General features: G+C 38.5%; 1 protein-coding gene across 1 annotated transcript in view; it reads left to right on the forward strand.

The window, feature by feature from the left end:
• The first annotated feature begins 312 nt into the window (after nt 1–312).
• Nucleotides 313–25,127, forward strand: part of LRRC4C (leucine rich repeat containing 4C) — a 102,417-nt gene continuing 77,602 nt past the window's right edge. Inside the window, exon 1 of the mRNA XM_081314889.1 lies at nt 313–415. The gene's annotated coding sequence lies outside the window, so the exon portion shown is untranslated. The remainder of the gene's footprint in view (nt 416–25,127) is intronic.

The raw sequence follows: 25,127 nt of genomic DNA on the forward strand, positions 1-25,127 counted from the left end.
TTTTAGTCCCATATTTATTCTGGATATAATCAATCCATCTCCTCCATTCCACAGTGTATCTCTGTTGCGATTGGTCTTTCAAATACGCTGAAATCTTTGCCATCTCCGCCAAGTTAGAAACTTCCTCCTTCCTTGATCAAATACAAATATAATTCAGTCTTTATGGATTCTTATACAATTTGCAGTGAATATTATTTTGTACACAATATTGAACTCAATATTCTCTTCCTGTTTCAAACAGATTAAGACTATGAAGAAAGACTGGCACTTTGACACAAGCGGGTTGGCTTCAGTCTTGCTAGTCCCCCCAAAAGAAGTCCTTTGTGTGTGTGACTCAAGCAAGTAGAATTACTTCTAGAGTACCTGCTTTACGGGCCAGGAATTAAGAAGGGTAGAAGATGGACTAAGTATTCTGGTAGGTTGTTTGCTTACTCTAGCAATTTCTATGAAATCTCTTGTTTAATTGCTGTACATAATATAATGTCCCAACTTTATCATACCGGTTGTATAGACATATATAAATCATTTACTCATATTATGAGAGAGCCCCTGCCCACCCTAATTTAGTGGCAATTTGGCATTAAGGAAAAAAATGTTCTTAATGCTTCTCTCTCTCTCTCTCTCTCTCTCTCTCTCTCTCTCTCTTTCCTCCCTCCCTCCCTCCCCCCTCTCTCTCTACACACACACACACACACACACACGCAATAAAACAAAACAGTGTAGTTTTGTAGCTACATTGTTTATTTGGAAGAAAACCCTACTGAGCCCAGTTTTGACTAGAATATGACATATTTTGAAATTCAGCAAGCATTTGAAGCAAGTATTATATGTTGCTTCATATGAAGCCAATCCTTAGTGATGTGATTGTTCAGCAACTGAAATATAAGGCGTAAGGAGTAACAATACAGGGATCATCAAAGCTTAGAATTGACATCCTGTGGATCTGACACAAGTCTCTGAGATGGACTCTGAAATGATGTTGTTAACAAATGAGAAACAAAACCTCTGCAATTGATGCTACTTTCTCCTCTTGAATCATCTACTCTGGTGGCAGTGATTTCAGCATCTGCATCTTTATGTATTTCAGTATGATCTCTAGTTTTTGAATTCTTCCTGGAAAGCAGACAAGAAAACCATGCCAACAGAAAACTCTCTCTCTGTGTGTGTGTGCTTGTGTATGCATGCACATTAGATGGCTTTTATCTGAAGCAGATGCTAGCATGGAATGCACATTAAACGGGAACAGAAATCTGTAGAGAATACTGACAGATTTGGTTGATGATCTCTTAGAGAAACGAGCATTTTATGTTGTAGCATTTACATGCTCCTTTATCTCATCCTCAGATTAGTGTCATTGATAATAGGTCCAACTTTATTTATTTGTTTGTTTATATTTCATGTTTCTTAACTGCCCATCTCCCTCAAGAGGGTGATGTACCACAGTACATGTTTTTTATGAAAAAAGATTCTAAGGTTGATCCCTAGCATCTCCATGAAAAATTGAGGGGGGAAATTGCATGCTGAAAATTACTGATAATGGTAATTTATTGGTAATGCAGGGCTAGATGAACTAAAGGTCTTCATCTAAACCTTATGTTGTGTTCAGTTGTCCTTGTTCCTTGGCCCCTCCTTCAATAGAAAAACCTCATTATGTTGTACAAGCCTATCAGGAGTGGAAAAAGTGAACATTTCTGTTTGTTTGCATCATCAATATATTTATGCAAGAATGAACATTCTTGAGGGTACACAAGAACAAAATCGAATTAAAGATGGAGGAAGGAGATGATCAAGGAAGGAGTAACATTAAAGGAGGATATGGCTGAAGGATCTGACCTCCTTTATATTGTTTCGAGGACCTGAATAGGTTGAGAGTTGTTGTGCCTAAATGTAAAACCAATATGCTCAAGTGGAGGCTCTTAGCAGATAGCAACATGCTATGTGAATGTGCAGAGCATGGAGCCCAGGCAATGTGCTGATAGCTCAGCTATTACCAGAAACATGTACTGATAATTACTTACTTTTGGCCAATGACAAAGCCAAGAAGGTGGCTTCATTCTGGCAGTTTAAAGTTTGATTTAGACAAGAAAGAAGAAGAATCAGTGTATTTACATCAATAAATATGTCTGCACTACCAACCCTTTTGAGTAAAAACAGGCTTCTGTATCTACTTTGTCATATACTTGGGAGGAAGCAAATTTTATTACCACTGATTTGGTTTTGGTCAATTAATAACTTCAAAATAATTCAGCCCTAAGGTTTATACTTATAGACAAAGATAGTCTCCTTTTCCTGAGCTTCCCTTTAATTTTCTGGAAAGCCAGCTAAATGTGTATTATCAGCAGTCTGACTTATGAAGAAGAATACTCCCCAAGCAATGCAAAAGGATAAATTAACTCAGATTCCAAATTAGTACATTTATTAAAAGATCCAGCAAAGAGGCACTACAAATGTTTAGCAGCTTTTTAAATTAAAAAAAACAACAACATTGATTCTGCAAACTAAAACTCAACTAATATTTATTATGAGCTATAACTTTTAAGGATCTTTGCAAGGTAAGAACATGGGTTTTACTGCTTTTTAGTGTAACAATAGTGAAATTATCTTGAGATATGGATTCATGTATAACCCTGGATATATGTTTCTTTAGAAAAATTATTTAGCAAGTGGCTAAAGAAGTCTGGGTTATTCATGTATATGGATTACATAGGTATCGAGCTGATCCATTTTGAATAGCTACATTTTTCAATGATAATGATCTTACAAGAGCAAAGAAAAAGAAACTCAAGATTTTAAATTGGTATCCTTCATAATATTCATAAAACATCTAGAACCCGTATGCCAGCCTCCCTACCTGGCTGTTGCTATGCCTAAGAATCAATAACAATTCGATGGAATCAATCAATCAATCATATGACCATCTTCCTCTAAGCCTTCACAATCTTTGCTCAGAGTGAGCAACCTGAGGCTTTCTATATATATTGCTGAATTATAACTAAGAAGCATGGCCAAAAGCAAGAATTATTGAAAACTGTCATTCATTAATATATGGTATACCATACCACATTCCTAGTACTCTATGTTGCTTCTATGAATAGTTAACCAAATCTGCCTCCCACCACTAGAGTTGTAAATGTAGGATCAGTAAACATAGATTTGCCTTGTGTCAAGATTAGTACCTTGACTGAGGTGCTGCTGATTTTGTAGTCATGGTCCTATACAAAGTCATCTCAGTGGATGTTGGGTTCCTATTCAACAGTATTGGTTTAAGGAGGAAGAATTCACAAATGTTTAACTGTTTCTTTTTTATTTAAAACATGGATTTTTTTTAAAAAAAGTACTGAACAACAGGTTTTTTTTTCCTTTCAAGTTACAACATGCTTGGTTATTATCAAAAGTTCAAAGATTTCTTGAGAAACAGCAGATATGAGATGTGTTCTTGCCATCAAAGTTTAATTTCAGTACCTTTTACTAGAGCTGAAACCCAGCAAGGCCAGCATAAAACAAAAGTTGTCTCTCTTGCTCTTTCCTTATAATTATAATTCTTATCACTTCTTGATTGGAGATCACAGCATAATGTATGTCCCAAGCTTTCCTATTCTTGGAGATTGTGCAGCATAGTTTTTACTTCATAAAAATAAAATAAAGTCCCCTCATAATCTGTACTTTAGAATTTACTTCATTGCTCAGATTCAGAGAACTAAATTCAGGAAGAAGCACAGATCCTTCATATCCATTCTTTTTAATAGATATATAAGGTCTTAGTATTGGATTATCCCGTGGCTATTTCTGTCTATTCAATGGGCGAACCTAATAAAAATGTAAAGTTTTAGTAGAGAATTGCCCCATGGATATTTCATTTTGGCAATAGGTGAACATTCCACATATTAAATCAGTGGGTGGAGACGTGTTTATGTGTGTTAATAAATGTATTTGAGTTGAATTCCATTATTATTTATTTAGCATATGGTGATATTACATTATCCAGGAGACTACAGTGTTAATACTGTTACTGGCTGCTAGTTCATTCAGTTTACTCTGACCAGAGTGTACCACAGGAGGCGAACTAGCTCCACACTTAGAAAGGTTTATCGGCCTTCAGCAGTGTCATCTGGGGCTTCTCCAAAGTCAACTTGCATTCAGGTGTCGCCTTTAGGCAGATCCGGCCCCTGTTGAATTCAAACTGCCACTTGAGGTGCCATTTTCCCCACCAAGTATCTATTTATCTACTTGCATATAACATTCCTTCAAACTGCTAGGTTGGCAGAAGTTGAGACAAGTAATGGGAGCTCAGTCTGTCACATAATGCTAGAACGTAAACCACCAGAGTACAGACCTTCTCTAAGCCCCCATGCCCCTTCTGTCAAACTCTATGATATAAAGCTATAGTTTTTTATCACAATTAGTGTTTTTCTCCTTTTTTGTGTGTGGTGAATTTGCCCAGGTTCGCCTGGTGCGCTAGTTGCGCCCCTGTCTGGACCGAGATGCCCTATGTACGGTCACTCATGCACTCGTTACCTCCCGTATAGATTACTGCAATGCTCTCTACATGGGGCTGCCCTTGAACACCACCCGGAGGCTCCAGCTGGTGCAGAATGCGGCTGCGCGGGTAGTGATGGGAGCATCCCGATACTCCCATATTACACCCCTCCTGCGTGAGCTGCATTGGTTACCAGTTACCCTCCGGGTGAGATTTAAGGTGTTGGTACTTACCTTTAAAGCCCTACGTGGCCTAGGCCCAGGATATTTGCAGGACCGTCTACTGCCGGGAACGACTTCCCATCGCCCAGTGCGCTCACACAGGGAGGGCCTCCTCAGGGTGCCGTTGGCTAGACAATGTCGGCTGGCGACCCCCAGGGGGAGGGCCTTCTCTGTGGGAGCGCCAGCCCTGTGGAACCAACTTCCCCTTGAGCTCCGGATGGCCCCGGATCTCCGGTCCTTTCGCCACAGCCTCAAAACATTCCTTTTCCATCAGGCTGACCTGGACTGACAGGGATTTTTAAAATGTTTTTAACTTATTATTGGGGCTGCTATTTTAATTCTTTTTTAACTTTTGTATTATTGTATTTTTATTGTTGTTAGCCGCCCTGAGTCCTTCGGGAGATAGGGCGGCATATAAGTCCCAAAAATAAAAAAATAAAATAAATATTGTTGAGTTTGTCAAACAATATCAGTCTATAAATGCTATAGTGAGACTAGGTCCCATTTTAATAAGAAAAGAATGTGACAGTCGGTATAGGGTCTCCTGCTTGACAGGGGGTTGGACTGCAAGACCTCCAAGGTCCCTTCCAATTCTGATGTTCTGTATTCTGCATATTGAAGTAGTGATTCAGTTACTTAAACAAGCTAACATCCTGTCAGCCCTTTGAGGTAGGCCATGTCAGTAGCACATGCAGCAGAGATTCCAAAAATGCTACTTTATCATTATAGACCATATTAACAGAATCTTAGAATTAAGTCCAAAATCTTTCTTCCCCTTTTTAAGAACAAGATTAAGGGGGTAGGGGAAGGGATAGGCTATTCTGAGGTGTTTTTTTTCCCCTCACATGTTCAAATCTCTCAGGGCTGAGCAACAGTTTCTTCTCTCCCAGCGTCTTCACAAGACAGATCTAAATTTCTTTTACCATCCCATCTAACAACAGGAGTTCTGAGCAATTGCAGATTATATCTCTTAATCCCCAGAATGATACGAACTGATTTGCATTTTCTTAGTGTTATATCAGGATCCATAAACCGAAGCTAACTGGAAGAATTTGTACCAAACCATGACTGTTGTAGTAAGGACGAAAACATGAGAGATGTCAGAGTTAATTTACATATGAAACTTTGGATAGTTTGTCAGTGAAGGAATGTCATGAATTGTCTTCAACAGCTTGAAAAAAAGACCAGGAGAAATGCCCCCACCCCCATACTTGTACAGATAAGATATTTATGTGTGATATGTCTGTGCAATATATTCTCTGTAAAATTTATATAAGATCTTTGTTTTCACTATTTCCTGTCTGTTCCTAATTTGGAAGTGAATGTTTTCTAAATCTCTTTTTTAAAAAAAAGTATGGTCCTCCCAAATGGGCTGAATTCTTCAGATTTTTTCCATTTTTTTTACAGTGCTGTGGTAACTGTATGCAACAATTACTCTTTCTGTGGCAGTAAAATATCTTCAGCATCTGTACCAGGGGTAGGCAACCTTGGCTCTTTTATGACTCGTGAACTTCAACTCCCAGAATTCCTGAGCCAGCTGGCTCAGGAATTCTGGGAGTTGAAGTCCACGAGCCATAAAAGAGCCAAGGTTGCCTACCCCTGATCTGTACATTTCTGAACTATTAACTGAAAAACAGTTAAAACAGTAATTTCATTGATTTCCATTTCCAGTTTGCTGTTCAATATTACTTACATAACTACTTCAATTCTCGCTTGCCTTGTTTGCATGGGAAAATCAGTTTTAGATTCTTCCATCACCATACATGCAAATAACTGAGTGATCTTCAGTTCAGCGTCTGTATTATAGAATCCTAGAGATGAAAATATTGTATATAGGTCATCAGTGCAGGAATCTAAATTAAATTAAAAGATGAAAGATCGCTATACAGTATAGTCTCTGCTTGAACATACCCTGTATAAAAGGGAGCCCACTGCTTCCCTGGGTAATTGATTCCAATGTTCCAATGTTTCTCATTTAATCAGAATCTCCTTCCTGTAATTTACATCCATTAATCCATGTCTTCCACTCAGAGATCATTATGACCTTCTTTGTGGCATCTTTTATTTATTTGATGAATGCTATCATATCATCCCATGGTCTTTTCTTCTCAAGGCCAAATATGCCAAAATCCTTCCATCTGTCTTCCTAGAATTTAATTTGTAATCCTCTGCTTATCTCCTCTTTTTTTTTATTTGAACCTATTCCAGTTTCTCTAAAACCTTGCTAGAGTGGTCAGATACTCACTCAAGTCTGACCAAAGAATGGTGAACTGGAACAATCAGTTCCTATTATTTAGAAACCAATCTCCAAAAGTAGAAATTATTTCCAGAGAATCATGTCCTGTTCTTTCACCACAATACCTCTTTCAGTTTCTATATATGGCAGCGGTGTGATATTACTCTGTCCATCTTTCCCAGTGGCTTATAATGATCTAGTGTGACTCCTGCTTTCTTCCATTTTTTTGTTGCTTTTCATATTGAAACAAAAGTAAAAGATCTCTAATTGAAGCTGAATTCTTGGTAACTTCAAGGACACAGACATGTAGCTTTCTGGGCAACAATTTGGAAGGGATTTGCCATTGCATCCCTTTGAGATATTTTTTTTTCACATCCCCAGTTTAGCCTACAGCTTTCTTAATGCCTAGGGATCTCCCATCCTAACCTAACCCTGCTAGTATTTATGCCCTGACATTTAGTATCTTGATTTCAACAAAATGCATTTTCTCCATGAGACAGCGCACCCTTTTAAGAAAAGCATCTGAATGAATATTCTGAACCATCTTCTGCATACATGCATAACTTTTTATACTTCGGAATCGTTGTGTCACATTGGACAGAAAATGCGTGCCCTTTTTAAATGCAAACTGGGTGTGTGTGTGTGTGTGCAAGAGCCAATACATTTATATGCAAGGGAAAAGCTCTCCAGATCAATTACAGTTCAAAATTTATTTTCTAATTAGCTGTTTCATTGTGACTAACACTTATCACTGGCCTTCATAAGCAAATTAATGGCAGTTCCACCCAACCTTACAGAAGGTAGGATTTCTCCACATTTCTCAGTGTGAACCCATGTTTTTTAGTCTCATGTGGTGGGCCTGAGGAGAGGACAAGATTGCATTTTTTGGCCCTGCCTTCACAATGCCTTTCCTTTCACCCCTATCTAATGAGGCAAGGCAATTGCTGCACTCTATTAATAGCCATGCTTCACACTGCCATGAAAGCTTGGTATCTCCCTGCTTAAAGGCTGCAGGGAAAAATCCTGGGGGAGAGGAGAAGGATGGAAACAGTGGAGACAGCATTGTGCAGGTCTTGAATGCTTTCTCCACACTTCCTTCTGTGTTTTTGCCAGATGGTATCATCCTAGCCTTCCCCATCTCTTGTTTCACTCTGGATTTATCTGTACCCCAAGAATCTCTTCCCCATTTCCCCAAAGGACAGTCCCTTTTGATGAAAAGGCAGAATCAAAATAAAGCTCTAGGCTTTTCTCCCTTACACCTTGCGCACGATGCAGGATCTGCCGGTGAGTCAGTGATGCGGCATAATCTCTCACCCTCTCCCTCATTCCCTCTCCCCAATGCCTATTACTCAGGAACTGCATGACGACTTGGAAGCAATAACAAAGCACAAGATATTCCAAGATAATGAAAAGTCCTCAGCTGAAATCAAGCGCTCTAAAAAGGGCAAGTCTTATTTCCAGATGGGGCAGTGGCAAGCCATAAATGGGACAGAAAACCAGAATATTATCCTAATAGAGTATGGGCACCAAAAAAGTAATGGGGGTGTCAACCTTTTCAGATCCCCAGCAAATAGAAAGTAGCTGGTATTGCTATTGGCAATGCACTGTTGGGTTGTTTTTTTTTTAAAGAGGGGCAGTAAAATACACAGGGTCCAATGTTAAAAGGTGAAGAACAAACACTTCTTTCTTCTTGCAGAAAAGCAACAACAGAAAAGCCAAATCTGTTATAGGCTTTCCAAAAGGAGAGAGGCTGTGGTAGGGATGAAATTCCTCTAGAATAAATATAGACTAAGAAAGCTCTGTGGAGGTTGCTAAGCAGCAGTGGCCAAAGAAGCAGAAAGCAGGCAAAGCTTTGAAGCAAAATTGGTGACATCTGGGTTAAGTGAAGTCAGTGCATACTCTCTTGTCTTCTGTTGGAAGCAGGAGATACAGGACAGAGGGTGTTTTCCAAGTTTGATATATCACCCCGGTCCCTCGCTCACACATTCTTTCCTTAGGGAATTGAAGATTATACATGGGATTTTGTGTTTGTATGTGTGTGTGTCTGTGTGTGTTAGGTTGAACTTACATATTCATACATGATTTGCCTAATAGTACATCTTACTCAAGGTGGCTTCAGATTTTATTCCTCAGATTTGCTGCTGCTGCTGCTGCTTCTGTTGATATTGTCAGATGTATTTCCATAGAGAAAATTCCTATCTTATACTCTCCACATCCATTACTTATAAAGTAACCATCACTTCAGACCTTAGGGATTGAGGCCATGAAATGCAGTCCAAAAAATAAGAACAATTATCTTTGCATAAATCTCTCTGGTGAGCCAGTTGTATTGTTCCTAGACTGAGAGGCCCTTCAAACAATCACTCATGCTCTAGTCACTCCCCAAATGCTACACATGGGACTGTCCTTGAATATTACTCAAAAGCTACAGCCAGTTCAAAATGCAGAGGCACAGGCAGTGATGGGCATGCTATGGTATATCCATAGCATGCCCGCACTATTGCTGCAGTGTGAGATGTGCTGGTTACCAACTTGCTTGTGGGTACAATTCAACATGCTGGTTGTTACCTATAAAGTCCTTCAGAACCTATGGCCTGGTTATTTGAGGGGACCACCTATCTCCAATAACAGTAGTTTATGCTCATCTAGTAAGATTGGATAGAGTGAGCACATTCCAACTACCTTTGATTATACAATACCATCTATTGGGACCTAAGAAACATGCTTGTCTGTGGTCGGACCTGCCCTCTGGAACATCAGTCCCCCACAATTTCTGCACTGCTCTTACCCTGATGAAATTCCAAAGGCCTTTGCCTTCCCAGACCAGCTGATGGGATGGCTATGAAGCACCCATCAGATTGTTTTTGGTAATATTCTTGTTTTTTTTATTTGTTTTGCTTTTTGCTGAATGTTCCTCCTCCTCCTCCTCCTCCTCCTCCTCCTCCTCCTCCTCCTCCAGAATTGCATGAGTTGGGCAGCTTCTAAATTTAAATGCTAGAAATATAGACCTTAATGGTTTTCCTTGAGTTAATAAAATGTAATCATCATAGCATCAGACCCTGAAGAAATAGGTTTACTCCTTATACAGTATGGCTTCTCTTGAGAATTATTTCAGTATGTTGTGGCCCCTTGGACTATTTTCTACTTTTTGCAGGTCTCATTTGTATGAATTAAAGATCTTCATTTTTAAAAAGGAATGTATACCATGTAAGGCAGGGGTGTCAAACTCGCCGTATCACGTGACGTGTTGTGACATACCGTGACTTTTTTCCCCTTACTGGAGCTGGGGTGGGCACCGCTTCCATGAGATGCATCCAGCCCATGGGTCGGCAGTTTGACACCCCTGACTTAAGGTATTCAGTAATATAAAATAAGCTAATTGTTGATTTGGCTTCTTTATATATTAAATTTAGGCATTTAAATTTGTCCTAAAATGGGATAATATAAGAGGCTGGAGAGATAATAGAAATAAAAACTTTTCTTCTGGGTAGCAAAAACTAAAACCTTAGCAGACAAAATTGATATAAGGCTAAAAAAAAATCCTTAGCAGACTATACAAAGACCCATCAATGATACACGTTCTTTCAGAAGCTGGGAACTTTCAGTTCAATTTCTATTTAATTTCCATGGAGCTAAGAAGTATGAGAAGGGAGCCAAATCTAATCCCCACCCCTGTGCCAAATGAGCCACATTGGAAGAAAAAGACAAACTTCATATAAATACCGATGGGGTGCAAATTGGTGGCACTATCCAAGAAAAAGAGAGATCACACTAGAAAGCTGACTGAAAGAATCAGATTAGTGTGTAGCATCATTGGACAATATAAATATGGCATTAATAATTAAGAAAATGTATAAAATAAAACAATGCCATGATGTTTGTTTGGTTTAAAAAAAAACAAAAAGTTACCCAAAAAGTTCTGATAACTCAGTTTTGGGGAAAAAAATCATGTAGAACTGAACAAAAGAGAGGAAAGGGAAATGAACATTTTGGTGAGAGAAAAGTTCGCTGAGGGTGGACTCCAGCACGAAAGCTCAGAAGACTAAACCTCTTGCCCCAGTGACTGACCCCAGATTGGATCCTGCAGAAATGAATATTAGCATGTAGGTTGGATTGCCACCAACTGATTGTGGTGAAGTTTTTTTTTTAAGAATTGACTGTACAAATTAAATTTATTTTGATGACAAGCTATGGAATTTCTTTCTGATAGAGGTGATATATATTCTTGGCTTATTTAGTTGGCTAAACTAAACTGTTTGTTTGTTTGTTTCTCTGATATTGAGCTATAACAGGAATACGCTGTGTGTGACCTTCTAAAAATGCTATTGAAGTCCAGACCCAATTAATCATACCAGTAAATGTGTGGAATGTAGAAAACAAAACCTCTGCACTTACTTATCTCTGAAAGTTGTGGGTTTTGTTAGATTAACTTCCATATTTCTTCTCTACAGCTAATGTGATTTTAGCAAGTGAGTTACTGTCTTTCTATCTGGAGCTGTCATTATCACCTGTTAATGAGTAGTCCACTCTGCCGGTTGTGGTTAAAATTGAAGGATTGATAATTACGATAATGTGGCATTTCTCCAAGATAGTTCATGAGGCAAAAGTAAGAGGAGAATATTGGGCACAGAAATGTATTTATACAGTAAAATGTAGATTTTTTTGTTTTGTTCCACCTGATGTTAAGGTGGTATCCTGAATTTTAATGCACATTTTCTATATTGTTTGTTTTATTGAAAAACCAGTCATATTTTCAAGTTATGTTTGTAAGTGTGTATGGAGTCTGAGAACCTGATTGAACACCAATCTCTACATTATTGTTTTAAAAATACCAATGACTGTATATTCCTCCTTCCTTTTGTTTTACTCTAAAGTTAAAAGTGTAGATTTGAACTACAATAGGGCACGACAGATGTAAAAGTAAAAAGTTGACGTTGTAAGGTTGCTATCTTATACTGTGCTAAAAAGAGTCAGAAGTCAACACCTTTTTCTTTCTTCCCTTGTACCTCATATTTTCTTTCTCCCTTTCTTTCCCCCCCCCTTAATTTCTTATTTTTATTTTTCTTTGTATTTTATAAATTGATAAAACAATAAAAGTTATACATAGACAGATAACACTCCTTGTCCTTATCATCTTTACAGTTTCTTTCAATAGTTCTTATTTTGGATCAGTATTGAAACAGGTAGCAAAAAATGTTACTATCCCTTGTCCTAAAATCCTATCTTTAGTATAAATGATCTAGCTGGAACAGAGAATGGAGCAATATTTTCATATGAATGGTCTTACATTTAGATCTTCCATTGCCTGGCTTTTTGGAGATGATTTTTGAAAACTTTAGACTGAAGAAGAGCAACAAAGATGATTAGGGGACTGGAGGCTAAAACATATAAGAAACAGTTGCTGGAATTGGATATGTCTAGTTTAATGAAGAGAAGGACCAGCGGTGACATGATAGCAGTGTTCCAATATCTCAGGGGCTGCCACATAGAAGAGGGAATCAAGCTATTCTCCAAAGCACCTGAAGGCAAGACCAAAAGTAATGGATGGAAACTTATCAAGGAGAGAAGCAACCTAAAACTAAAGAGAAATTTCCTGACAGTTAGAAAAAATAATCAGTGGAACAACCTGCCTCCAGAGGTTGTGAATGCTCCAACACTGGAAGTTTTTAAGAAGAGAATAGACAGCCATTCATCTGAAATGGGGTAAGGTTTCCTGCCTGACCAGGGGGTTGGACTATATGACCTCCAAGGTCCCTTCCAACTCTGTTATTCCTATTCTATTCTATTCTATTCTATTCTATTCTATTCTATTCTATTCTATTCTATTCTATTCTATTCTATTCTATTCTATTCTATTCTATTCTATTCTATTCTATTCTATTCTATTCTATCCTAGAGAACTACTTCCAGCATGTATTGATATTACTTGATTGGATCAAATGTTCAGAGTTCTGACTTAATGTAAGTTAATGTTCTCATGAGACTTTTTATCAAAGGACAGGTTGGACCATTCCTAAGTGCTGGGGAGGCATGGTGGGAAGGGACAATTGCTTGGAGACACATGGACAGACCCTCCTAGCAATTATTTTATTAAGATCAGCAATCAATCAATATTTATGTGGGATGGATTCTACCTCTAAGATAAACAAAAAAGTTTGACTTTTGTATGAGGGCCTTAGATATCTACATAATAGTACTCCAGTCCAGGCCAAAGTAGATAGTCTTTTATGTGGTACTTACATGATGTTAAAAGTATAACTAGAGACAATCTAGGAAGGAGGAACAATTGTACTATAAAAAAGAATGGGAGACTTGACTCTTATCATTTTGGATAGCTGGATTCCATATTCTCTGCTTCAGTGGAGAGCACTTCTTGAGGGTCTCTGAGCAGAGGTTATTTGCTTTCCTACATCTCATAACCCAACTCAGTAATATCATCTGCGAATGAGTGTGGAGTTTGTTGCCAATTTATATGTAGTAGCTTGCCTTGCCAGTAGTTATCTCCTTCACTTCAGCCTGGCTTTTATCAAGTCCCAAAGTGTGAGAAACACACTCAGCTTCCAAGAATTTGACAGAGTCATTAGGTGAAGCAGCAAGCAGTTTATTGAAAATACGTTCTTGCAAGAGTGGGTGGCTAGCAAGTAGGAGCACCCAAAAATAGATTTCAACAGCATTTTATTCCTTTGGCCCGAAGTGCAAGTCCCTCCCATGTCATCCCATTTGATGAGGATCACATAGTTCACAATCTTTCCGGAACACCTAGTTCCCCCCTTTGGGGAATTTCCCTACCTTTACAGTCCTTCCCACACCTTACCTACTCCCCCCCCCTTTTGACATTATCTTTGCCCTTTAAGTTAGTTTTTCTAGTAGCAATACATGCGATTTTGCTTAATCCACAGTTCCTGCTTTCCTGAATTTAGATGCATAAGCATAAACCGAAACAAGCAGTTTTGTGTGAATTCTTGTGATTAAAACTGCTAGCTAGCCTGACTTTGGGGCTGCAAAGATGTATAAATCTAAGCCCTATTACATTTCTTAGAGAGGGTCCCTTCAAATGTATGATTCTTGCAAAGACAACATCTAGCTATTATTGCTTTTTCTTACAAAAGTAATCAAGATAAGCAAACATCAGTTATGGAAAGGATTGATAACATTTTTCCTAGCTCTTTATTCAGGACCTTAGGCTGCAAGAACTAAAAATAATTAAAGAAATAAGTATTAGATTGGTGAGAGGAGGAAAGTGGTATGTCTATAAAGAAATGTTTAACTGTACTGATCTCAAAGCGTTGGTTGCAAATAATGTTTTCTTGAATAGCAAATCATAGCAAATAAATGGTAAAACATATTTAACTGAACATATTCCATAATGTATAGAAATTACTAACCAAAATATACAGATAGCTGTAAACCTGGATAGCAAATAAAGAGGAATACACAAAATAATTCTCTGATTTTGAAACTAAGCAAATTTACAATTAAAAATATTGGTGACATATCTTCCATTCAGAGAACAATATTATTTTATTCAGCAGAAACTGAATTTAGATACGTTGTGCTTTAAATCCTTAGTTTCATTAAATAGTTTCTATATTTTAAAAAGATCTAATTCCTTTCTCAAAACTATCAGAAGAAATGATGCCTTATTTATATATAAGACCGAAATGGAACTGCTACATTAAATACTACAAAAAACATAAAGTGAAACAAAATAGATATTTTATATAATGTATACTTTTCTCTATACATCAGCTTGGTTTTATTTGTTCCCTTTGAAATACATCAGTGTTGATGTCTTAATTTAATAATATTTATTGGTTTCTGTATTTTTTATTGCAAGAGTATCAGCATATATATGAAACATTTAAGTATATTTATTCAATACATAGCACTTCTAAGAGATTTTTTAAAAATAAAATACACTAGTACAGAATAAACAATACCTGGATCAAGAAGGCGGAAATTTAATTGATCCTCAAATTTATTCAAGCACTTCTAAGTATATTGCTTGGAAGAAAGAGTCCTTGAAATAACCATGACAACTTTTAAGTAACACTTCAGAATAATTGAATAATAATTAACATATAGAATCGGCTTTAGAACTGACATTTGAAAGATTCTCTTTTTTCCCCCCATGACTGCTGTACTGCAGATGGCTGCAGAACCTACTTCTGTGGTTAGATTAAATTTATGTTATAGTTTATCTAGTTCCAGAAGTAATCAAGTGATTGGGAATTATTTACAACAGACCTGGTAGCAGGATAAATCAGGGTTGCATCTTTGCTACAGAATTGTAGTGCTGTTATTTGTGGCAGTGGCTATAGCATCCCTTCCTTCGTTCTTGCTTGCATGCTTGTATTTTTGTGTACAGATTTGTTTCTAAAGACCACAAATGACATTCCCAATTGTCTACCAAAATTTCAAGCAGATAAATCAGGAGGGCCACTTCCTTTTCATTTCTCCAAGAGAAATGTGCTACACCGGCCACGGGCTCAGGGTAGGGGCGGAGGGGTGGCGGTGGTTATCAGGGAGACTTTATGTCTGCGGGAGACCACCATTGTCCAGACTGGCAGGAGTGAGACCCTCCTCCTGAGATGGGGCCCTCGGGTTCAGATGGGCTTGTTGCTCACATACCTGGTGCCCAGCTGTGTGGCAACAGCCCTGCCCGAGCTGCTCGACACCCTCTCAGGGTTGGCGGTGGAGTTCCCCAGGCTTATGGTGCTGGGTGACTTCAACCTGCCTTCACTGGGAGGGTCGTCGGAGTTAGCTCGGGAGTTCATGGCTTCCATAACAGCCATGGGCCTGACCCAAGTAATTCAGGGCCCGACTCATGTGGGGGGTCACACTCTCGACCTGGTGTTCCTGTCCGGACAGTGGTTGGGTGATCTGGGAGGGGCTTCACCGGTCATTGTTCCCCTGTCATGGTCCGAGCACTATCTCCTGCGGCTGGTCTTCCGTTATGCTACGCCCCGCTGCTGGACTGCGGAACCGACCAGGTGGTTCCACCCCAGGCGCCTAATGGACCCAGAACGGTTCCAGATGGCGCTTGGGTCTATACCCATCGCCCTCATTCACAGCCCAGTTGATGCCTTGGTTGATGCCTGGGATAGGGTGGCCACTGAGGCACTCGACTGTGTTGTACCCTTGTGACCCCTGACCCGGCGCAGATCCCATTGGGCTCCATGGTTTTCTGTGGAGCTCCGGGAGATGAAGCGTCGGAGACGGGGTCTAGAGAGCTGTTGGAGATCCACCCAATCCGAATCTGACCAATTGCAGTTAAGAATCATTATAAGGTCTTATCTTGCGGCGATGAGGACGGTGAAGGCTAATTACTTCGCTGCCCTCATCGCGTCCACAGATAATTGCCCGGCTGCCCTGTTTAGGGTGACTCGCTCCCTTCTTAACCAGGAGGTGAGGGAGGATCCCTTGCAGGGGTGGGCTGAGGAGTTTAGTCATCATCTGATGGACAAAATCGCTCAGATCCGGGCCGGTTTGGACTCTGACTGGGCAGAGTCTGACGTGGAGGAATCGGACGGTCTTGAGCATGTTATCTGGACTGAGTTCGATCCTCTCATTTGTGAAGTTCCTCAGGGGTCGGTTCTCTCGCCCCTCCTGTTCAACATCTATATGAAGCTGCTGGGCGAGATCATTCGTGGTTTCGGGGTGGGGTATCATCAGTATGCTGATGATACCCAACTTTTTTTCTCCACCCCGAACCAACCCAGCGATGCCCTCGCTGTGATGTCCTGTTGCCTGGAAGCGGTCCGGGTCTGGATGAGGAGAAACAGGCTTCGTCTCAATCCTGCCAAGACTGAGTGGCTGTGCATACCGGCATCTCGGGTCAACCAGATTATTCCATCTCTAACGATGGGGGGTGAGGTGTTACCCCCCGTTGATAGGGCTCGCAACTTGGGCGTCCTCCTGGATTCGTGGCTCAATTTTGAAGATCACATAGGAGCCGTGACCAGGGGGGCTTTTGCCCAAGTTTGCCTGGTGCGCCAGTTGCGAACCTATCTGGACCGAGATGCCCTACGCACAGTCACTCATGCGCTCGTGACCTCCTGTTTAGACTACTGCAACACTCTCTACATGGGGCTGCCCTTGCGGACCACCCGGAGGCTTCAGCTGGTGCAGAATGCGGCCGCGCGAGTTGTGATGGGGGTTTCCCGATACTCCCATGTAGCACCTCTACTCCACGAGCTGCATTGGCTTCCGGTTGCCCTTCGGGTGAGATTCAAGGTGCTGGCGATGACCTATAAAGCCCTAAATGGCGAGGGTCTGGGATATCTGAGGGAACACCTGCTGCCAGCATCAAGCTCCCTTCGTCCAGTGCGCTCCCACAGGGAGGGTCTTCTCAGGGTGCCGCTGGTTAAAGTTTGCCGGCGGGTAACACCCAGGGGGAGGGCCTTCTCAGTGGGCGCACCTGCCCTTTGGAACCAGCTGCCCGCGGAGCTTAGGACTGCCCCTGACCTCCGTTCATTCCGCCGGGACCTGAAGACCTGGCTCTTCGAGCTCTCTGGCCCAGGCTGAGAATTTTTTAACTTTAACTGGGGTTTTTATTTTTTCTCAGGGAATGATGTAATCTTTTTAAATTGTTTTTAGCTTTTGTATTGATTTTCTTTTAAATATCCTGTAAACCGCCCTGAGTCCTTCGGGAAAGGGCGGTATATAAATCTAAATAAAGAAATAAAATAAAATAAAATAAAATAAATAAATAAATTCCTCAGCAATTTTTCATTGGTAAGATTTACCATTAGCATCACTGATAAAAAGCCAAACTGAAGCATTTCCTGTAATGCCTTCTCTTGAGAGCCAAGGTCGGGAAACACAAGTGGCTGCAGCCTGCTGAATATATGATTATGCAGTGAAACTGAAAGAAAACAGAATGAGAGAGAACAAAAACACATGAGGAAAAAATTTCTATACCCCTCTTTACCTTGTATGGAACAAAGTTCTGGACTGGTATCACATTGCCCAGAGTTCAGTATCTTTGGACACTTCCTGAATTTCACTTCATGCCATGGTCATCCTGAAAAAGTTTGGCAGATAGAAAAATGTGGCAAATTCTCTTGGCTGCGGACTAATCAGGGAATTCTAAAAAAAAAAAAGGTACTGTGTTTTGAAACGTTTTCATATTCACTGCAACAAGAATGTTGAGTTTAAAAAAAATGGAAAGGAAAAGCAGGAAAATTGGTGCATGAACAAAGGGAATAAAAGTAATCTTGTTTAATATGAATTTTAGTTCACAGTAACTATTGAAACACAACCAAAACTGAGTGGTAGGACTTTAAAACTGCAATCAACACTGATATTTTCAGTTTTAATACACACACACAGACACACACGTATATATATATATATATATATATATATATATGTGTGTGTGTGTGTGTGTGTGTGTGTGTGTGTGTGTGTAAATTTTAGATTGCTAACAAAGAATTAAAGGGAGACTGATATGCATTTCAAACTTATTTGTTTTCATCAGTCAACCATACCCTTCTGAGATTCGAACCTGGGCTGATTGCACATTAGGCAGTTCTTTTAACCTCTAGGCCACAAGCTCTATCTTACTTTGTTAGCTGGGAAGCAAGGGAGATATGTGTTAAATGCTTGTTAACTATTTAGATTACCTTGCTAGGCCCCAAACATGGGACAAATCTTTATTTCCTGTTTCGGCCTAACCGAAGGCCATCAACAGGCAGTAGTCACAACAGTGACAGCTCATATTTGTGTAAATTTTAGATTGCTAACAAAGAATTAAAGGGAGACTGATATGCATTTCAAACTTATTTGTTATATATATATATATATATATATATATATATATATATATATATATATATATATATATATATATATATATATATATATATATATATATATATAATCTTTTTTCTTCAATTTTTTGTCATTTATAAAAGCTCTTTAATTGGCCAAAGAAAAATGTTACTGCTTTTTTACAAATTCAGGCAAGTAAATTGGTATGTATATTTGACTTTTGGAACATTTTTTCTATGTTCAAATCCTTATTTACATCTTTTAAATATGATTAAATTAGTAGCTTCCTAGATCAATGAGCTTAGGAGTCCTAATGAAGTATTTAGTGCCAATGAACTATTTACCTGTTACTGTCCCTCCTGTTCTATGTCTAGGTTTCCAGGCAAACAGTGGCTGCCAAAAGTAATTGAAAGACTGGATACGTGCTTTGGTAGAAAGCTACAAACAACTGTGCTGAGATTGACCAAATTCATTTTATTCATTGGTCTTTATTAAGCCATACAATTGACTGAATCTCCAGAGCTGAAAGCTTTAAACTGTACTTTTTAGAGCAAGAAGAACAATTTTGGATCCACTTGGCTTCTTGTAAATGAGGTTTCAGTTTGATGTGGATCAGTCTGGACAATGGGATTTCTCAAAATGCCAGCTACCCCTGAACAGCATTTGCAATGATAAATACAAAAAAACAAAAATGCCTTACTCTCCTTCACAACACCAATTGTTCATTTCAGTGAATATTGTTAGGGATTTTAGTAAAACAAATGTGCTTCTTGGAAAAAGAAAATTTATTGGATTGATAAAGTCTTGCATTTAAGTCTCTAGGTGTCTGGACAATTGCTAGAATTTGTGTTCTACAATATCTTGTTTTTATATTTTGCCTTATTTGCCACTGACTTTATTTATTTTTTTTGCTTCCTCCCAATCCATAGCACTTACGCTGTTTTCTTGACATAAAACAATGATGTTTTATTTAATATTATAAGCCGCTCTGAGTCATCTTGTGACAAGATGGGCAGCAAACAAATTGAATAAATAAATAAATAATGAATTTTATAAGCCATATTTCTATACATATTTGTTATCAGTTCAATTCATATCTAATATTTAACGTGAAGAAATTCTTGCAGAATTTCCTACTTTGGGAATGCGTCGTTTATATGAGTTTATATTTGCAGTTAGCAAGTTCCCGTATTCCTTGAAAGCAGAAGTTGCAAATAATCATGGAAAGTCACCTCAAGCATGTCTTGTTTTTGCTTGATCAAATTGAACATTGAAGTGAAGTATTGCTGTAAGATAGCAAATCCAAGTATGTTTTTACAAGTATGAGTAAGTATTCCTGAGTATGTAGGACATATGGCAGCTGACAAGGATTTTAGTCAAGTTCTAATCATGGGCAAATACATAGGGACAACAAAACAAGCAATAATGCTTTCGACTGTGTCAGTAGGAAGAAAGAGGCATTCACTTAACACAGCAGATGCTTAGAAATTGGAATGCAGCTTTCTGCTATAGAGCCCTCTAACTGTACCAACTAATTTATTCCCCTCCAGTTTGGTGTAGCAGTTAAGGGACCAAGCTAGAAATCAGGAAACCGTCCGATCTAGTATTACTTCAGGCACAAAGCCAGCAGGTTGACTTTGACCCAACATCTCTCTGCCACTCTTAGAATTAAAAAGGTAAAGTTTCCCCCACACATGCGTGCTAGTCGTTTCCAACTCTAGGGGCCGGTGCTCATCTCCGTTTCAAAGCTGAAGAGCCAGTGCTTGTCCAAGGATGTCTCCATGGTCATGTGGCCGGCATGACTAGATGCCAAAGGCTCACGGAACGCTGTTACCTTCCCACCATAGTGGTCCCTATTTTTCTACTTGCATTTTTATGTGCTTTCGAACTGCTAGGTTGGCAGAAGCTGGGACGAGTAACAGACGCTCACTCTGTTACGCAGCACTCGGTATTTGACCCACCAAACTGCTGACCTTCTGATCAACAAGCTCAGCATCCTAACCCACTGAGCCACCGCGTCCCTACTCCTAGAATTAGGCAATAGCAAATCCCTTCAAAAATTCTTACAAAGAAAGCTGCAAGGACTAGTCCTTACAATTGCCAGGAGTCACCCATAGAAAATACAGTAGTGATAATATTATTCCATTTTCAGGACTGAAATCGTCTGGATTTGCAACAGAGCAGATAAGAGAATAAGAGTAAGAATAAGAGTTCTAGCCCCTGCCTTTGGCCTGCCTGCTGCTACCAATGAAATTATTTTGGTTACAGGTTACATTGCAATTCTGAGCACTATTTCACCTTCTCTGGAGTAGGAGTATATGCATTGGTGGCTGTGCTTCATTCTTCATCATTTTCTCTAATTCTTCATTATAATTCTAATCTAACGGATTAGATGTGAATGGCCATTATTTTTCATACCAATGAGAATGTGTACCACAAGGAACATTAACTTCCTTATCGGCTAAAAGAGGAATAGGCAGCTTTGGTATTCAGAGCTCCAGTCTACAATTTGGCAGTTGTGTCAAGAAATCTACCAAGCTTTTGTTTTTATAAGCACTACCTTTAGTGTTCCAATCAGTAACAATTTGTTGAAAAGAAAATGCTGTTGAATTTGTTCTTGACTTGGTAAGAATACCATTGCAATATAGTAGAAAATTCTACTGCATTCTTGCATTTAATTACACCAATTAAATATTGATTCAGTTCTTCATGACAACTAATCATACAAGGAAAACTCATTCAAAGAGGAGAGTTTCTTTATTAATTCACATCTGGAAAGATGTTGTTCCAAGAATAAAAGAAAAAAACATATTTTTTTCACCAACCTTTGATTATACCTACCCCATGACATTCTTTTTTACAAGAGATCAAACTAAATATGTTCTACTCAAGCTTAAGTCAAAGTTCATACTATCCAAGGCTGGGCAAGGTCTTTAAAATCTAACATCTTATTATGGTTGATTTTCAATCAAGAGGGCTTCCAATCTCAATAAAGTATTTAAATCAAATGGTTTAACTTTTTCCAGAATTTAAGCTACTTGGTAAATAGACACCAAATGCTCTAAGGATAATACGTTGTACACTTCCAACTTATTTTCATGGCATTTCATGATTATGTGAATTCTTATGAAAAAAAAGTAATATTGTACATTACAATGTCTGTGCTAAAATCAGCTGTAGATTATGTTTTTTATTTTGCACCCACATTAGCTCTTCCTACATTATTTAAACCTAACTGTCCAAAGTATAGAACTATAATTCCATCCATGATAGATGGGTGGGAGTAAAATGTGTCCAATGTAGATGATTGCATAGCTTTATCCAATTCACCAATATGAGGAGAATGTATGCCAAGTATTTCAAGCTTCAGATTTTCTCTGCTAAAAATGGTAATTACTTAATTCATAACCTCTATTTCTTTTTCTTCCCTAATGTCACTCTCACATGGTTTTCTTCAAAAGTACCTTTTTATTTAAACCTAATATTATTTCCACAACTTGAAAGGAAGATTTATTATCTTTCCATTGATTCTCTCTCTGATCTGTGAAATTTGTACTCTTGATCTCCTTTGATACTCTCTTTCTCAATAAACATTAATAAATGTTGATGTATTCATTTGCTTCTTTAGATCTGTGCTTCCTTGAATTTGTAACTCATCATATTTATATCCTTTGAAAGCATTTATATTTGCATTCATTTTGTTCCCCTTGCTTTTGTATTCTTACAAGTCATAGGTCCTTATCCCTGATGCTGCTTTAAATAAAGACTGGAAGTTTATAAATACTTTTGTTCCACTTTATTATTCCATTGTCTTGTCATTTCAAAAAGATACTGAGTTAGCTATGGGTTCTTCTGGAGGGCTTCACACACACACCCAAGAGTCATCCTAAAGAAAGAATAAGTGAAGTCAGATTGGATGATACCAAAGACATGTAGGACACCACTTTACAGATATGCACACATATTCAAGCATCCCATTTACATACCATTTTGTTGCTTTGTCCTGATTCCAGTGAAGTGGTGATAAAAGCATAAATGTAATGCTGTGCCACTAGCAAACAGATGACTGGAGTGTGAGGCATTGTTACTCACTTCTAGTCCCAAATGGCTCACAAAATTCCAGAAAATGTAACAATCAACTCTCACAAGTTAGCTCTAGCATGCCACTTCTTATTCTACACAATACATATATATTCATATTTACTCACTTTTGCAATAAGCAATATCATTCATAGTGCAGAAAAGTAGTAAGAAATTGGAAGACACAATTAAAACACAGGATAAAAAATAAGAAAGATTGTTATTGCACATCATCACTAGTCATTATTTTCCATTATATTATACATTTTATTCTTTAAGCTTCTCAGTTTTCTCTTTTGTGGGATATCATCCATTTCATTCAAGTATTGATTGTATTTTCAATCTTATCCTTTCACTTGGGATGAGCCCACCCACCCATACACTTTTTACACATTTGTTTTGAAATTGACTTTTCATATGTTTATTTTTGCAATTCAAAAGTTATTCTCATTCATTTTTACACAACTGCTTCTCTGTATTCCGCTGTGTCATTCCCACTCTTCCATTCAGATAACAGAATAATTCCGCCATTTCTCCATTTGAATTGTGTGTTGCATATTTTCCCAAAATCTCGTATGTTTTTCCTCATTATTTTTATTCAATGGACTCTATTATCCATCTATTACTATTTTATTTTCATATGAGGTCATAATTTCTAGCATACATTTAACTGCTCTTTTCCATAATGCAATTTACAGCTTCAGTTCCCTATAGGTATTCATCAATTTTACTCCACAGCATTCAGATTTATTCAGATATATTACATCCTTTAGTTTTTGTCTCTGTAGTTTCCTGTAACACATCAAGGTATTTGTCTTTCATTTTATATGCTAATTTATTGTGGGCACTTGAGGGCACTCCTTTTACCTTAACCTTTTAGCCTTCTGAATTTTTTTAACTTTGATTTTCACTTTTAACTTATAAGTTTGTCCATAACTCTGTGTTTTTTACCCATGAGTTTATATTGTTTCATTATGTCCTTGTAAACCACCCAGAGTCACTTAGGTGGTTTGGTCAATCAGGTTTTTTATGAAGCACTTCTTGATAACTTGAAAAATGGACCCTTTAAATTATCTTAATTGCCTCTTGGCATATGCAGCGTTCTTTATAAACAGAAAAGAATATTCCCCACCAATTTAGATACATTCTGCTCAGTATGTCTTACCTGCAAGCAAACCTTGTTTATCCCAATCAAGTTCCTGCTATGCCATGCAAATTAATCTCTAACCCAAAGACTACCTTAGAAGTTATAAGTTAAAGTTGTTATTCAATCAACACAGTCCATGCAGCATGCTGATATATACTCATGATGCCTCTTTTCCAGTTTAACAATATACTCAAATCATTCGAGAAGTCATTTTAGATTTGCATACAAATAATTATTTCCATATGCATAGCTCATGCAGCATTAATTGGTGCATATAGCTCATTAATCATTTCTATTTTACCCACATTAAGCCTAGAAAAGTGATATTTTGGAAAGTTGAACTTTTGTAAACATTATAAATATTTTCTTGGGAGGAAAAATAATGGGTGTTTTTTTCCCTTCCAGGCTTAGAAATTCCTAGTCAAATCATACAGTATTTTTTTTACAAAGATTAACAAGCAAGGCATGTTTTAAAAATGCTTGTAAAAATAATTTGTGCTGGGATTTCACATAATAGTGGTGCCAGATATATTAAAAAAACCAGAAACATCTATTGTACTTTGCATTAAAGAAGTTATTTTGTATAGATGTTCTAGCCTTAAATTGATTTGATTGATTTATTGTGTGCCATCTAGTGACTGCATAGATAGATTTTGTCCATGACAATCTATCCCTAACCTGCTATTTCAGGTCTTCCAATGGTGCACTCATTGCCATCATAACTGAACCCATCCAGCTTGCTGCTACTTGTCCTCTTTCCCTCTTTCCTCCCATCTTTCCCAGTATTAGGGCTTTCTCCTGAAAAGGAGAAAAGTCCTTGCATAAAATGTCTGAAGTAGGATAATATAAAAAGGTACATGCGTGCTAGTCGTTTCTGACTCTAGGGGCCGGTGCTCATCTCCGTTTCAAAGCCAAAGAGCCAGCGTTTGTCCGAGGACGTCTTCTGTGGTCATGTGGCCGGCATGACTAGATGCCAAAGGCGCACGGAACGCTGTTACCTTCCCACCGCAGTGGTCCCTATTTTTCTACTTGCATTTTTACGTGCTTTCGAACTGCTAGGTTGGCAGAAGCTGGGACGAGTAACAGGCGCTCACTCTGTTACGCGGCACTCAGGATTCGACCCGCCAAACTGCCGACCATCTGATCGACAAGCTCAGCGTCCTAACCCACTGAGCCATAATATGGGTTTGG

This window comes from Vipera berus, assembly GCF_964194415.1.
Source record: "Vipera berus genome assembly, chromosome: 1".
Taxonomy (NCBI): Eukaryota; Metazoa; Chordata; class Lepidosauria; order Squamata; family Viperidae; genus Vipera; species Vipera berus.